Genomic DNA, 13,179 nt, shown 5'->3' on the forward strand with positions numbered 1-13,179 from the left:
GTGACATCCCATAGCCTCTGACATCACCAATAAGAGGGAAACACTAGAAAAAACTAAGTGGCCAATACTAGGGGGCTGCTTAGATAAACCGTGATGGAGGAATGCAACAGAACACTGAAATACTTCTCTACTACGATACATCCATCCGTGCAAAACAGTGACACGTGGATGACCCTATTTATCTTGCTTTTTAAAAGTCGCGAGCATAAACACTGGAAAGATCATGCAAAATTTTAACAGGTGATAGATTTATAGATGGCTTATGTTTTCCCTTTGATTATCCAGGTTCGAAATTTTCTAAAATAAACATGAGCTGTTATTAATTTTATAACTTAAAAGTTAAAGAGAAAAGGTGAGTCCTAAACTCCCAACATAAATTTCCAAATATTAGCTATCATATTAACAGTCTTTTTAAAGAGTTTGTTATGACAAGCACATAGTCTTTTTAAATACCATGTACTAAGGATAAAAATAACAAACCTCTTTTTCATTTTGGTTACTATGTGTGGTGTAGGCACATAAAAATATTCTGTCCTGGAAACTTAAAATGTTTTCTTTTTATCAAGATGCCATTTGTGGTGATGTACCACCAGGTAGCCTCTCTAGTTAAATATAGCATAATTATATAGTTCATAAAATTAAAATGAAATGTACATATTTATTGTGATGATTACTGTTGCTCAAGTATAATCCTGTCTTTGAAAATAAAAATGAAATTAGAAGTAAAAATGAAACCTGACAAACCAGAAAAATGAAGTGGATAAATATGAATTAAGACAGAAACAAATTGGGGTGGGGGGAGATATTATTAGAAAGAGGCTGCCAGACAGAGAGAGGTCACCTCTGGTCAGGGAGAAAGGATGTTTGTGGGGGAGGCAGAGTGACTCCTGAGGATCTGGAAATACTATAATCAAAACCTCAAGGATTCTGTAGTATAGGTACCTGAGTAGGTTAACAGAAGGAAATACTATAATCAAAACCGCAAGGATTCTGTAGTATAGGTACCTGAGTAGGTTAACAGAAGGAAATACTATAATCAAAACCGCAAGGATTCTGTAGTATAGGTACCTGAGTAGGTTAACAGAATGAGCAGGCTAGCTACACCTGAGTAATTAAGGGATCAGTAAACTTGTGCGCATTCATCAGCCCTCATTTGGAAAGGTTTCTTTAGAATCCTAAATCTCTCCTTCCTGTAATCTGTGTCCTTTAGTTCTTGTTTTTCTCTCTTGTAAACTTGTTGTCCTCTCTATTCAGATTTCCAAGAGTTTGTTTACTGCAGCCTCCTCACTAGTTATCAGCAGTTTGCTTCTTCTGTTTAGAAAATGAATAATTTGTACTTACTTTAACTCTTATAAGAAGCTTCCCAGGTGGGAAATTTATTGTGGTGGATCACAATAAACTGTGGAAAATTCTGAAAGAGTTGGGAATACCTGACCACCTGACCTGCCTGTTGAGAAATCTGTATGCAGGTCAGGAAGCAACAGTTAGAACTGGACATGGAACAACAGACTGGTTCCAAATAGGAAAAGGAGTACGTCAAGGCTGTATACTGTCACCCTACTTATTTAACTTATATGCAGAGTACATCATGAGAAACACTGGGCTGGAAGAAGCACGAGCAGGAATCAAGATTGCTGGGAGAAATATCGATAACCTCAGATATGCAGATGACACCACCCTTATGGCAGAAAGTGAAGAAGAACTAAAGAGCCTCTTAATGAAAGTGAAAGAAGAGAGTGAAAAAGTTGACTTAAAGCTCAACATTCAGAAAACGAAGATCATGGCATCCGGTCCCATCACTTCATGGGAAATAGATGGGGAAACAGTGGAAACAGTGTCAGACTTTATTTTTTGGGCTCCAATATCACTGCAGATGGTGACTGCAGCCATGAAATTAAAAGACGCTTACTCCTTGGAAGGAAAGTTATGACCAACCTAGACATCATATTAAAAAGCAAAGATATTACTTTGTCAACAAAGGTCTGTCTAGTCAAGATGGTTTTTCCAGTGGTCATGTATGGATATAAGAGTTGGACTATAAAGAAAGCTGAGCACCAAAGAACTGACGTTTTTGAACTGTGGTGTTGGAGAAGACTCTTGAGAGTCCCTTGGACTGCAAGGAGATCCAATCAGTCCATCCTAAAGGAGATCAGCCCTGGGTGTTCATTGGAAGGACTGATGTTGAAGCTAAAACTCCAATACTTTGGCTACCTGATGCGAAGAGCTGACTCACTGGAAAAGACCCTGATGCTGGGAAAGATTGGAGGCAGGAGCAGAAGGGGATGACAGAGAATGAGATGGTTGGATGGTATCACCGACTCAATGGAGATGAGTTTGGATAAACTCCGGGAGTTGGTGATGGACAGGGAGGCCTGGTGTGCTGTGGTTCATGGGGTTGCAAAGAGTCAGACACAACTGAGCGACTGAACTAACTAACTCCCAGGTGGCACTAGTGGTAAAAAATCCACCTGCCAATGCAGGAAATCCAAGAGACGTGGGTTTGATCCCTGGGTCGGGAAGAAGAGAGTTACCTTGTCCACCTGTGTCTCATGACCCATCTCAGACATCCTTACTCTTAGGTTTCCTTCTAAACAATGTCAAAGCAAATTACACATTAGCATATTTACATAATCTGCTGTTTCACAAAGTGATGTGTATCAAGGTCTTCTTTTAAGTCTCGGATAATGTTCAGAGGACAAAATATGAGTCAAGAAAGTAAACTCTCAGGGACTTCCCTGGTGGTCCAGTGGCTAAGACTGGCTCCCAATACAGAGAACCCAGGTTTGAACAATGGTCTGTATAGTCAAAGCCACAGTTTTTCCAGCAGTCATGTATGGATGTGAGAGTTGGACCATAAAGAAGGCTGAAAGTGAAAGTATTAGCTTTCATGAAAGCTCAGCCATGTTCAACTCTTTGCAACCCTATGGACTTTAGTCTGCCAGGCTCCTCTGTTCATGGGATTCTCCAGGCAAGAATACTGGAGTGGATTGCCATTCCCTTCTCCAGGGGATCTTCCCGACCCAGGGATCGAACCTGGTCTCCCATATTGCAGGCATATTCTTTACCATCTGAGCCATCAGGGAAGCCCAAAGTGAAAGAAGGCTGAGCACCAAAGAATTGATGCTTTCAAATTGTGGTGCTGGAGAATACTCTTGAAAGTCCTTGGACTTCAAGGAGATCAAACCAGTCAATCCTAAAGGAAATCAACCCTGAATATTCATGGGAAGGACTGGTGCAGAATCTGAAGCTCTAATACTTTGGCCACCTGATGCAAAGAGCCAACTTATTGGGAAAGACCTGGATGCTGGGAAAGACTGAAGGCAGGAGGAGAAGGGGGCGACAGAGTATAAGATGGTTAGATAGCATCACCAACTCAATGGACGTGAATTTGAGTGAACTCTGGGAGATAGTGGAGGACAGAGGAGCCTGGCATGCTGCAGTCCATGGGGTCACAAAGAGTCAGACACCACTTAGTGACTGAAGAACAACAACTTCAACAGGGAACTAAATCCCACAAGCCGCAACTTAAAGTTTTCATGCTATAACTAAAGATCCTGCATGCCTCAACAAAGATCAAAGCTCCTACTTGCTGCAGCTAAGACCCTGTAGAGCCAAATAAATAAAGAAATAGAAAGAAAGTAAACTCTTGGGACCAAAAAAATTTATCTGGTGTCCAAATAAAAAAAAAAACAAACAAATAAAATACCAGGAATAACTGGAAAGGGGAAAGAAGAAAAAAGTGAAACAAGGGGCATGCTAGTAGAAATTTTTGCAACTGACTCTTGAGCAAAAAAAAAATGAAATGAACCAAGGCATCCAGAACCCAAGAATGAAGAGCACATTTTAAGGGTAGGGGCCAGAAGTGAGAATAAACACGTGAATCAGATACCAGCCTGCTGGTAGCACCCAAGCTCTAATGGGCTGGCACAAAAATGCATGGTGATGCTGACCAAATACATAAATCAGCCATAAGCTTTTACAGTGAGCTTCTAAATCATGCATGGTCAGAGGCTACACTTCAGAGTACATGAAGGAAAAGTCTGAGTAAGCTTTATGAATGTCATTATTAATGACCATCCTAGACTCTCTCTTGCTATTGAGATACAATCGATGGGCTTTGAATACTTCGGACATCACCTTGATTTCAGAATATAGCACCTTCAAGAGAAGGATGGGGTTTAGTGCATCGAGAAAGAAACTTTGAGCCCCCCCCCCCCCAACATCCCTACAGTGTCTAAAGCTTGCCATAAAGAAAAGTGAAAAACTCCTATTCACTCTTACAGAAAGGTTTACAGATAGAAATGTTACATCACATTGTTATACCCCAATGCTACATCACATTTCTAAACAAACTTACTAAAATACGTCTAGGAAATGCAAGTATGTGTATTCTCTCCAGTAAGAATACACACATTCATTTTTCACTGTTTCATGGTACTTCAAACTGTAATAGTGTATTAGGTGGTGAGTCACTCGCTAATTGAGAGCAGTGGGAAATACGATGAAAACAAGAAAGTAGAGAGGCTTCCTGAGGGACCAAGCATGCGCAAAGAATACTTTATTACAAGCAGAAGACCTGATTTGAATCTGGATTCTGATATTCCTAAGTATATCAGAATATTCTAAGTATATCAGAATATCAGTATATTCCTAAGTGACTTTAACAGTCACTTTAACAGATTCAACATGCAGAAAACCAGCAAACTTACAGTTGAACTCAACAACACAACCAGTCCATTGGATCTAATTGACATCTCTAGACAGCTTCGGGAGAAGGCAATGGCACCCCACTCCAGTACTGTTGCCTGGAAAATCCCACGGATGGAGGAGCCTGGTAGGCTGCAGTCCATGGGGTCGCTAAGAGTCAGACACGACTAAGCAACTTCACCTTCACTTTCCACTTTCATGCATTGGAGAAGGAAATGGCAACCCACTCCAGTGTTCTTGCCTGGAGAATCCCATGGACAGAGAAGCCTGGTGGGCTGCCGTCTATGGGGTCGCACAGAGTTGGACACAACTGAAGCGACTTAGTGGCGGCAGCAGCAGACAGCTTCATCTAGTAACAGCAGAATACACATTCTTCTCAAGCTCACATGAACATGCACCAGGAGAGACCATATCTTGTACCATAAAACACACCTTAATAAATTTAAAAGAACAGAAAGTCTATTCTATTCTTTTACTGTCTCCTTTTATATCAAAATGGAATTAAACTAGGAATCAATAATGAAAGATAGCTGGAAAATCCCCAAATAGTTGGAGATTAAATAACACATTTCTAATTAACACAAGGAGCCAACAAAGAAATCCCAAGGGAAATTTTTTAAATGTTTTGAATAAAAATGAAAATACAACTTATAAAAATTTATGGATGCATCAAAAACAGAGGGAAATTCATAGCACTGAATGCACAATTCAGAAAAGAAGATCTAATATCAATAATCTAAGTTTATACCTTATGATACTAGAAAACAAACAAATTAAACCCAAAGTAAATAGAAAAAGAGAAATAACACAAAATTAGAGCATAAATCAATGAAATTAAAAACAGGAAATCAAGAGAATTTAATGAAACCAAAGCTCATTATTTGAATAATGATAAAATAAAATCAACAGGTCTCCAGGCAGTTAATCAAGAAAAACAGAGAGAGAACACAAACTACTAATATCAGAAATTAAAAAAACAGACTTCCCTGATGGTATCAGTGGATAAGAATCCACCTATCAATGCAGGGGACATGGATTCATCCATGGTTTGGGAAGATCCCATGTGTTGTGGAGCCAGTAAGCCCATGCACCACAACTATAGAGCCCACTTGTGACTACTGAAGCCCATGCACGTACAGCCTCTGCTCTGCAACAAGAGAAGCCCCCACAGTGAAGAGCAGCCTCCACTCGCCACAACTAGAGAATGCCCATGTGCAGCAACAAAGACCCAGAGCAACCAAAAATAAATAGATAAATTGGTTAATTTAAAAAGGAATAAAAAGAAGGACATCATTGCACGTCTCACAAATATTCAAACAATCTGCAAAAACTCAAAGAAAGAAACCATCTGCATAAGCCTATATGTATTAAATAAATTGAATCAGTAATTAATAACTTTGAGGATTTCCTGGTGATCCAGTGGTTAGGACTCAGTGTTCTCGTTGCCAGGTCCCTGGGTTAGATCCCTGGTTGGAGAACTGAGATTACGCCGCAAGCCACATGGCACAATCAAAAAAAAAAAAAAACAAAATAATTAATAACCTTATAAAATAGAAAGCACCAGGCCCAGATGGTTTCACTGGTGAATTCTACCAAGTATTTAAGAAAGAATTTATACCAGTGTCTTTCAGAAGATAGAAGCAGAGGCCACATAAATAAAGTCAACTGATCTCTGACAAAGGAACAATGACAATATCTTGCAGCAGACAGTCTTTTCAATAAATGGTACTAGATCAAGTGGTCATTCACATGCAAAAAATTAACCTAGACACAGATCTTATACCCTTCACAAAAGTTAACTCAAAATGGATCACAGGCCTAAATGTTAAAAACTAAACTAACTCCTAAAAGATAACATAGGAGAAAACCAATTGACCTTGGGTATGGAGATTATTTTTTCACTACAAGAGCAAAAGCACCATCCTTGAAAGAAATAATTGATAAGCTGGACTTCACTAAAATTAAAACCTTGGACTCTGTGAAAGGCAATGTCAAGAGAATGAGAAGACAAGCCTACGGACTGGGACAAAAATCTGCAAAAGAATATCTGATAAAGGACTATTCTCCAAAATATACCAAAAGCTCTTAAAATTCAACAATAAGAAAACAAAAACCCCAATTAATAAGTGGGTCAAAGACTTGAACAGACCTCATGAGAGAAGATACAGAGATGGAAAATAAGTATATGAAAAGATGCTTCACATCATATATCACAGGGAAATACACATTAAAACAACGAGATACTATTACAACTATCAGAATGCCCCAAATCTGGAGCACTGACAAAACCAAATGACGGTGAGTATGCAGAGCAACAAGAAGACTCGCTAACTAACGGTCAGAATGCAAAATGGTACAACCACTTTGGAAGACAGTCTAGCGGCTTCAACCAAACTAAATATACTTTTATCAGATGATCTAGCAATTGTGCTCCTTAGCATATACCCAGAGAAGCTAAAATCTTATGTCCATACTGAAACATGTACATAAAAGTTTATAGCAAGGTTATTCAGAACTGCCAAAAACTGGAAGCAAACAAGATGTCCTTCAATGGGTGAGTGGAGAAACTGTGGTATATCAGATTATTATTTATTAATAATAATGGTGTATTATTCAGTGATAAAAAGTAATGACCTATTTCAAGCTACAAAAGAAAAAAAAAAAAACATGGAAGAGCTTTAAGGGCAAATTGCTAAGTAAAAGAGCCAATCTGAAATGGGTACATACTGTATATGATTTCAACTATATGACATTCTGGAAAAGGCAAAACCATGGAGCTAGGAGAAAGATTAGTGGTTGTCAGGGCTTGGTGGAGAGAGGAATGAGTAGATGACGTACAGGGAGTTTGGGGTTGAAGAAACGATTCTATATGATACTGTAAATGATGGCTATGTCATACGTTTGTCAAAACCTATAGAATGTACAAGAGTGAGCCCCAATGAAAACTATGGACTTTAACAATAATGCGTCAACACTGGCTCATCATCTGTAACAAATATACCCCATTAGTGCAAGATGTTAATGATTGGGGAAACTGGGGGACGTGGGGGCAGAGCCTATGAGAATTCTGTTACTTTCCGATCAATTTTTCTGTCCATGGGGTCGCAAAGAGTCGAACACGACTGAGCGACTGAACTGAACTAAAAACCACTCCAAAAAATAAAGCCTACTAATTTACAAAAAAGTACTTCTAGTAATTATCTATAAACTCACTCATTTTAAAGATATTTTAGGAGAGCAAAAGTTTTTTTTCAAAAATAAAAACAAAAGAACCCCTCCAAATACTGTGATTTAACCTGTAAAGCAACACTCAAAAATTAATGTCGAAATAGCCTCCAGTTATGTCCTTCAAGGACAATGACAGTTTGCTCAAGCACAACCACTGATCTAAAACTGCCTTATAACTGAAAAGCACTTAAGTCTTTTAAATATAGAGAACTTTCTGAACACTGCTTAATGTTGATGAAACAACATTTGTGGTTAGGGCAGCATTCCGTTTTGTCACTCTGCCCCCGCAGGTTTTCATACTCTAGGTACATATTCATTCCAACAGACATGAAGATGACGTTTTGTGTACCAAAGGGCAGGGCACGCATTATCCTGCTGAAATGAAAGGTTCCATTCAGGGTGGCGCACAAGCACAAATAAGGAGGGGGCTTAGCACAAATCTCTAATGTGTCATACGCACACATGTACCCTGTTGAAATTACAACCAAGACTTGTTTTCCTTCCAAAATGACATTTTTGGGACATCCCTTAAGAATATTCTCACAGCCAAAGATGCACTTTAATAGAGCTCCCTAAGATGGGCTCGAAAAAGGACAGAAAAGGTATGGACCTAACAGAAGCAGAAGATATTAAGAAGAGGTGGCAAGAATACACAGAAGAACTGTACAAAAAAGATGTTCATGACCAAGATAATGATGATGGTGTGATCACTGACCTAGAGCCAGACATCCTGGAAAGTGAAGTCAAGTGGGCTTTCTAAGGCCCACTTATTCCTTGGAAGGAAAATTATACCAACCTAGACAGCATATTAAAAAGCAGAGACATTACTTTGCCATCACTACGAACAAAGCTAGTGGAGGTGATGGGATTCCAGTTGAGCTATTTCAAATCCTGAAAGACGTTGCTGTGAAAGTGCTGCACTCAATATGCCAGCAAATTTGAGTGGCCACAGGACTGGAAAATGTCAGTTTTCATTCCAATCCCAAAGAAAGGCAATGCCAAAGAATGCTCAAACTACCACACAATTGCACTCATCTCACATGCTAGTAAAGTAATGCCCAAAATTCTCCAAGCTAGGCTTCAGCAATATGTCAACTGTGAACTTCCAGATGTTCAAGCTGGTTTTAGAAAAGGCAGAGGAACCAGGATCAAATTGCCAACATCCGCTGGATCATCGAAAAAGCAAGAGAGTTCCAGAGAAACATCTATTTCTGCTTTACTGACTATGCCAAAGCCTTTGACTGTGTGGATCACAATAAACTGTGGAAAATTCTGAAAGAGATGGGAATACCAGACCACCTGACCGGCCTCTTGAGAAATCTATATGCAGGTCAGGAAGCAATAGTTAGAACTGGACATGGAACAACAGACTGGTTCCAAATAGGAAAAGGAGTACGTCAAGGCTGTATATTGTCACCCTGCTTATTTAACTTATATGCAGAGTACATCATGAGAAACGCTGGGCTGGAAGAAGCACAAGCTAGAATCAAGATTCCTGGGAGAACTATCAATAACCTCAGATATGCAGATGACACCACCCTTATGGCAGAAAGTGAAGAGGAACTAAAAAGCCTCTTGATGAAAGTGAAAGAGGAGAGTGAAAAAGTTGGCTTAAAGCTCAACATTCAGAAAATGAAAATCATGGCATCTGGTCCCATCACTTCATGGGAAATAGATGGGGAAACAGTGGAAACAGTGGATGACTTTATTTTGGGGGGCTCCAAAATCACTGCAGATGGTGATTGCAGCCATGAAATTAAAAGACGCTTACTCCTTGGAAGGAAAGTTATACCAACCTAGACAACATATTAAAAAGCAGAGACATTACTTTGCCAACAAAGGTCCGTCTAGTCAAGGCTATGGTTTTTCCTGTGGTCATGTATGAATGTGAAAGTTGGACTGTGAAGAAAGCTGAGTGCCGAAGAATTGATGCTTTTGAACGTGGTGTTGGAGAAGACTCTTGAGAGTCCCTTGGACTGCAAGGAGATCCAACCAGTCCATTCTGAAGGAGATCAGCCCCGGGTGTTCTTTGGAAGGACTGATGCTAAAACTGAAACTCCAGTACTTTGGCCACCTCATTCGAAGAGTTGACTCATGGGAAAAGACTCAGATGCTGGGAGGGACTGGGGGCAGGAGGAGAAGGGGACGACAGAGGATGAGATGGATGGATAGCATTACTGACTCGATGGACGTGAGTCTGAGTGAACTCCGGGAGTTGGTGATGGACAGGAGGCCTGGCATGCTGTGATTCATGGGGTCGCAAAGAGTCAGACATGACTGAGTGACTGAACTGAACTGACTGAGTGAAGTGTTCCCAAAGTGCTTGCCTCAAGGAACCCTGAGGTCAAGAGTTTTGCTATTAGCTAAGAAGACACAGCTAACACAAGCACATCTGCCAATAAGACAGAAATTGACCACAGAAATAACAGCCAGGTCCCAAGAGATATCTCTTCAGCCATTTGCAAAATTCCAGTTAAGTTTTTATACTGTGATTTTAAAGTGAAACATTTGAGCTTCAAACAGCCTTCTTAAGGCTTCTGTGAGCTACAGCTGAAAACTACACATGGAGCCATGGGCAGGTAGACTCAGTCGGTCACCCTGAGCCCCTGTGCACACCCTGCATGGTAATTCTCCTCTCAGTGCTGCCTCAAAGGGTGTGGGATCTTTGCACCTTTTCCTGCGAAGCCATCCTTAGGATGGAGGCAAACCTCAGGACTCTGGACCTCAGAGCTCCAGCTCCAGTTTCCTGCTGGAGTCACACGTTTTGCTCACTGTGGTTCCTGGACAGCCCTGACTGTGGCAGCTCCCAGCTGACACCACACACTTCCACTACTTCCCTTTCCCGACACAATATTTAGCAACTACAATGGCACCCCACTCCAGTACTCTTGCGTGGAAAGTCCCATTGATGAAAGAGCCTGGTAGGCTGCAGTCCATGGGCTAGCTAAGAGTTGGACACGACTGAGCAACTTCACTTTCACTTTTCACTTTCATGCATTGGAGAAGGAAATGGCAACCCACTCCAGTGTTCTTGCCTGGAGAATGCCAGGGATGGGGGAGCCTGGTGGGCTGCCGTCTATGGGGTAGCACAGAGTCGGACGTGACTGAAGTGACTTAGCAGCAGCAGCAGTAACACTTGTGGTTGATAAAAAAAATAATAATAATAAAGCTGGCTCATCAGACCACTATATTTGTTAAATCAGTTACACTAAAAGAAACTATCTAAATTCTCATTAGGATATAATCAAATCTCATATAAATGAATAAAAATGTATTTGAAGACAAGTGATTTTTAAACAATCACTCTGTCAGGACCTTCCTTGGTGGTCCAGTGGTTAAGAATCCACCTACCAATGCAGGGGGGATGGGTTCAATCCCCGGTCTGGGAAGATCCCACATGCCACGGAGCAACTAAGCCGGTGCCACATGCCATGGAGCCACAACTACTGAAGGCCATGCGCTTTAGGGCCCGTGCTCTGCAACAAGAGAAGCCACCTCAATGAGAAGCGTGTGCACCAGGACGAAGAGGAGTCCCCACCGGCCGCAACCAGAGAAAGCCTGAGTGCTACAGCGAAAGCCCACTACAGCCGAAACACATAAATAAATGCCTTCTGTCAATATTTTCTTCTTTTCAAGTTTCATGTTGTAAAGGATTAAAGGATTCTTAGAATTCAAAAAGAGCTAATTAATCATTTACATGAAAAAGGGAGTATGTACCCAACCTTATGATTATTTTTTCAAATAGTATTTTGGAATCTAGGTTCAAGCACATCATTTAAATTAAGAATCCAGCCTCATTTTCTTTAATGATGATGGCAGAATAGGGAAAGGGCTCAAGTGTTCGGCAAAGGGGGCAAAAAGAAATGAAACTTAGGGTCTAACATCATATATTACCTTTAGTAACAGATATAGATGGATATATACATGGGTTATACATATATATATATATATATATATATATACACACACACACATATATATGCACACATAAGCTATATATGTTTTTTCTTTTATTTTCCAATTAAACTTATAGTTTAGAACTTGCCAAATATCTCGATACTATAGAAAGATATATATTTGTCATTGTTATCAGCAAACCAAAAGACCTGTTCATCCTCCTGATTTCCTCATGTCATATTTTCACTAAGATAAACTCGACTGTGGTAACACATAACCTGACTCCTCCTAGGTGGGCAGGATCTATTTTCAGGGGGTGATATCATCTCAGCTGTCCTGATTTGAAATGACTTCCTGTCTGTCAAGTTTTGTTTCCCTCTGCCAAATGCACGTCACCTCTAGTTCACATTAGACTATCCTCGCCCCCCACCCCGCCTGTGGAATGGGTGTATGGCCCAAACTATTCCATGGCCCCATCTCTCTTTTAGCAGTTTCATTACTGACACACCCTCAAGTAGAACAATAGTTGCTAGAATAAGAAAGGAAAGGTCTTTTAAAATCTTGGACACCTTAAAGAATAAACAGTGCTATCTAGATATTCAATCTTGCATTAAAAAAATATGCACATTCCTTCCCCAGTCCATTTCCCTTAATATCAGGTTTATTATTATAACAACTCTGAGAATCATACTTAAGTTTTTATAATTGATCTAAGATCCTTGGAAAAATTTCTGTCAGGTTGTACTCTGGGGTCAAGAAGACCCCAAAGTGATTTTAAAAGAAAGTACGGAAGTGAGAATTGGACCATAAAGAAGGATAAGAGCCAAAGAAATGATGCTTTTGAACTGTGGTGCTAGAGAAGACTCTTGTGAGAGTCCCTTGGACTGCAAGGAGATCAAACTAGTCAATCCTAAAGGAAATCAATCCTGAATATTCATTGGAAGGACTGATGCCGAAGCTCCAATACTTTGGCCACCTGATGTGAACAGCCAACTCACTGGAAAAAACCCTGATGCTGAGAAAGATTGAAGGCAGAAGAAGAAGGAGGCAGCAGAAGACGAGATGGTTAGATAGTATTACCGATTCAATGGACATGAATTTGAGCAAACTCCGGAGACAATGGAGGACAGGGAAGCCTGGTGTGCTGCAGTCCACGGGGTCAGACAAAGAGTCAGACACACTTTACCAACCAAACAACAACAACAAAAAGTGAATTAGGAGGACTGGAGACCATCTCTTGCAGTCAATCTCTGGAAAAGGGTCCTGACACACCCTTCTGTATGTCAGAGGAATAAAAGTTGGTCACAGGAAAGGGTTTGACAAGAACTAGCAAGTGTCTGGTTTGTG

General features: G+C 40.4%; 1 protein-coding gene across 11 annotated transcripts in view; it reads right to left on the reverse strand.

The window, feature by feature from the left end:
- Window positions 1-13,179, reverse strand: part of SGMS2 (sphingomyelin synthase 2) — a 98,709-nt gene that overhangs the window by 64,061 nt on the left and 21,469 nt on the right. The gene's annotated exons all lie outside the window — the stretch shown is intronic.

Source organism: Bos indicus, chromosome 6, assembly GCF_029378745.1.
Source record: "Bos indicus isolate NIAB-ARS_2022 breed Sahiwal x Tharparkar chromosome 6, NIAB-ARS_B.indTharparkar_mat_pri_1.0, whole genome shotgun sequence".
Taxonomy (NCBI): domain Eukaryota; kingdom Metazoa; phylum Chordata; class Mammalia; order Artiodactyla; family Bovidae; genus Bos; species Bos indicus.